Here is a 3,952-nt window from a genome sequence, read left to right on the forward strand (position 1 = left end):
GTGCCCAGGCAAAGGCGGGGGGGGGTTAATCTTCCCTCCCTTTCACTCCTCCCACGCTCAGACAGTTTAAGAGATTAGGGGCTTGTTGGAAGGTCCCTGGTGGAGCCTCCCCTCAGCTGGAGGGTCCTTGCTCCTCCAGCGCTAGGTGGGCTGGAAGGAGCTTCTTGAAGGACTTGCAATCGAAGATCCCAGGCCCAGGAGAGGGCAGAGCCACGTGCCGAGGAGTCTTTGGACGCGTGACCTCCCTAGAGGCCCACAGTCTTGGGACGCGTGACCCCAGCTTGCAGGGGTGAGAGCAGCCCCCAAACCGCTCTCATCGGCACCAGGCGTTCGAAGGAGAGCGGAGGAACCACTGCCTGCTCCCCACTGTCCCCTCCTTGCTTCCTCTGCCCCCGCCTACGACCCAGCAAGGCTCGCAGCTGCGAAGGGGCTCCCGACTGAGCCTCGTGCCCCCTCCCGCCCGGCCTGCCCTCCCTGCTGTAAATGCAGAGCAGCCCTCAGGCCAGCGCCTGCAATCATCAAATCGATGGTGGTTTTGCAGCCAAACTTATTCGGGGGGACTTGTATCGCTCTCTACTCCAGGAGAGTCCTGCTGCTAGATGCAATCACATAAAATAATTCAACTGGAGGCATAAAACACTAGAAGCTATTTCTAGGAGAAAAAGAGATGCTGATTTCCACCTTTTCTCACACACTGGGCTCTGGGCATAATGTATCCGTCATAAAAAACGAGTAACGCATTGTGCACTGATTTGGTTTAGGACAATATTAACATAATAAACATGCATTGTTTATTTATTCTGCTATAGTGCAAGTAAAGCAGGTAATGCCCCACGTTTAAATGGGGTATTTTTAAATGCTCACATTTCCGTAGCTGTTATGATGCATTAGCCATCAGTAGTCAAATTGCCTTGTATTTGCAGTTTTATGGGTACATTTTATCAAGCACATAGGAGCAGCACTGAAAGCACAAAATAAAGTATTCCACTTGTGTTGGGCAAGTACTGTTTAGATGCAAGATGTGGCTGGCCAGGAGAAATCTCTCTTTTTTTTTTTTTTCTGCAGCAGTTCCAGATTCATCTCCAAATATTGCTTCTACTCACAGTAAGGACTGCCAAGAGCCCACTTTATGGCTACGTACCATCCATGCATCGTCCGCGCACTAAGAGCTCACATCGGAATTTAGCCTGCCTTGGAAATCACCTGAGTGTTTCTTCGCTGTTTTAAAATATCTCCTAACAAAATGTTTTTGTTATTCGTCTCCACCGAGACGGCGGCTGCCGGGGTCACAGAGCGTTGCCTTCCCGAGTCGGCACGCAGGCTTTTGGCCCCTCCGTAAAGCAGTAAAAGCCCCATGGAACAACTAACGCCAGTGATAAGAATAAAAATGAGGCTGACGGCTGCTTTGGGGAGCTTGGGCTCTTCCAGGCAATCGCAGCGGATCTCGCAAGGACTGCAGGGCAGCCGTGCGCGGGGGTGAGCAGCCAGAGCTCGGCGTCACCGGGAAAGCCACCGCCTGGGACGCGGTGCCCCCGGGCAGCTGCGGGACTGCCCTAATCCGCTGGCAAAGGCCGGCCGCAGGGGCTGCTTCAGCCCCGCCGCGAGGGCACCGTCCTGGCGAGGGGCCATCCCGGGGCACCGTGCCGGCAAGGTCCTTGCCTCCAGCGCGCAAGGGCCACTGCCCGGCTCTCCCAGCACGCATGTGTGGTGGCAGGAGCTTCACGGAGGGGACATTTGCTCCGTCTCGTGGTCCCCCCGTGTGGCGGCCAGGGCTGTGGCACGCCTGCAAGGTTTGCAGGAGGGGACGAGCTGCCTTCCCGCCTGGGAAGCCACGAGTGAGGATCTCCAGGTGGACTGTCAGGAGCTGCCTGCTTTGCGGGGTCTAAGCCAGCATAAAGACACTCAGAGCAGCCAACCTGGATCAGGGCTTGAGGAGCACGTACTTCTTGTGGTGACCGACGCTAAATCGGCTTTTTTTTTTTTTTTTTTTTGATCAAATTTTAATTCTCTAGAGCTCTCAGTTCCTTTTCACATAACACTGTATTGCCACTAATGTCTCTGGGCCTTCTAATTTTGCCTGGATTTATTTCTCCCAGAGAGCTTTATCTGCCTTTCAACCAACTCCAGACTGAGTGTGTAACATGAATATTACAGCACTCACTCTCAGAGATGAAATGATGACACATTCCTCATATTTCCCAGCCAAGTGCAGCCCTGTTTAATACATACATAAATAAACAGCAGCTATATCTGCAATGCCCGTTTTTCGCTTCAAGACCCTTTAACAGTACGTTGAACACAAAAAAATCATAGACTCTCAGGCTGCAGGCAATAATCTGGGAAGACGAAACAAGTCAATATATATATTGACTCAATATATACTGAATGTGTACAAAGCCTGTGATCAGCACTTTATTATCAATTAGTCTTGAACATGAGCATGTATTCCCAGGGAAATGACCTGCCAACATTCTTCTGCGCCCATGGACTTGGGGAAGGGACCAGAGTACAGCAACGAACGGGGCACGGACAGGCTCCAGCGCAGGTGTTCATCATCTGCCTGGAAGCAGAAGACCCTCTTCAATGGCAGCAGGAGTGGACGCAGTCGTGTACGGTCCCAAATGCAGTTTTTGGTTTCTCCATGCACCCCGGGAGCGCCACCCCACCGGAATGGGACTCCTGATGGTGCGGGGAGCAGAGGCAGGAAGGGGAACGGGGGCCAGGAGGCCAGCGAGCCCGGGGAGATGCCAGTTTACTGATGGGAACGGGGAACAAGGCAGCGGCGGCTCTGCCCCTTGCCCTGCCGCAGCCCGAGGGGCTGCACAGCTCTGCGAGTGGCGGAGCAACGACTCTGCTCACGGAGGCTCCTTGAGCAAGGGCAGAGGCGAGGCCTTCCTGCAGCCGGGGCACACAGCGCCGGGCTGCGGCGGGCGCTAACGGGGGCCCGTGTTTTGGCAGGCGCTAATGGGGACCCATGTTGTGGCGGGCGCTAACAGGGATCGTGTTGTGGGGGCGTTGACGCGGGCCCCTGTTGTGGCGGGCGCTAATGGGGACCCGTGTTGTGGCGGGCGCTGACATGGAGCCCTGCTGTGGCGGGCGCTGACGGGGGCCCGTGATGCGGCGGGCGCTAACGGGGACCCATGTTGTGGCGGGCGCTGACATGGAGCCCTGCTGTGGCGGGCGCTAACGGGGGCCCGTGATGCGGCGGGCCCGCCCGGGCAGGCCTCTCCGCACGGCAGCGGCGGGAGCTGCGGGCCGCTCCGCCGCCACGAACGCGGTTCGCTGTCTCCCTCTGAAGGCCGACGGGAGAACTTCGCCCCCAGCCCCTGTCCCGCCGCGCCGGGCCGCCAGGGCGGGCGGCGGCCCCGGGCACGCAGCCGCGCCGGGCCCCTCCGCGCCCCCGGCCCCCGCCGGGCCCGCCCGCCCCCGCCGAGCCGGGCCCCTCCGCGCCCCCGGCCCCCGCCGAGCCGGGCCCCGCCGAGCCGGGCCCGCCCGCGCTGCGTCTCCCGGCGTGCACCGCGGCACGGGGACTACAGCTCCCAGCGTGCTCTGGGGCGGCGGGGCAGCCCGCCCGCCCCACCACGCTCTGGCCGAGATTGATTTGATCCGATCTGATCTGATCTGTAAGGATTACTCCGCACCGGGCCCCCCGGCAGGAATAAATAAATAAACATCAGAAAAAAAAAAAAAAGTTCGTCTCTCTGAAGGCCCCGCCCCCGAGGCCTCTGCGGCCTTCACTTCCGGCGCAGCCCTGCAGGCGGAAAACCACCGCTCCCGGCGTGCCGCGCGGCGCCGCGCCCTTCCGCTTCCGGCCGCCGCGGAGCGCCGCGTCCGCCCCGCTGCCGAGGCGGTGACCGGAGCCGCGGCGGCGCCGGGCCGAGCGCCGCGGGCGGGCGGGCGGGCGGGCGGCGTCGGGGGCGCCCAGCGCGCTCCCCCTCTCCCAGCGGGGCCC

The sequence above is a fragment of the Rhea pennata genome, chromosome 18 (assembly GCF_028389875.1).
Source record: "Rhea pennata isolate bPtePen1 chromosome 18, bPtePen1.pri, whole genome shotgun sequence".
NCBI classification, from domain to species: Eukaryota; Metazoa; Chordata; class Aves; order Rheiformes; family Rheidae; genus Rhea; species Rhea pennata.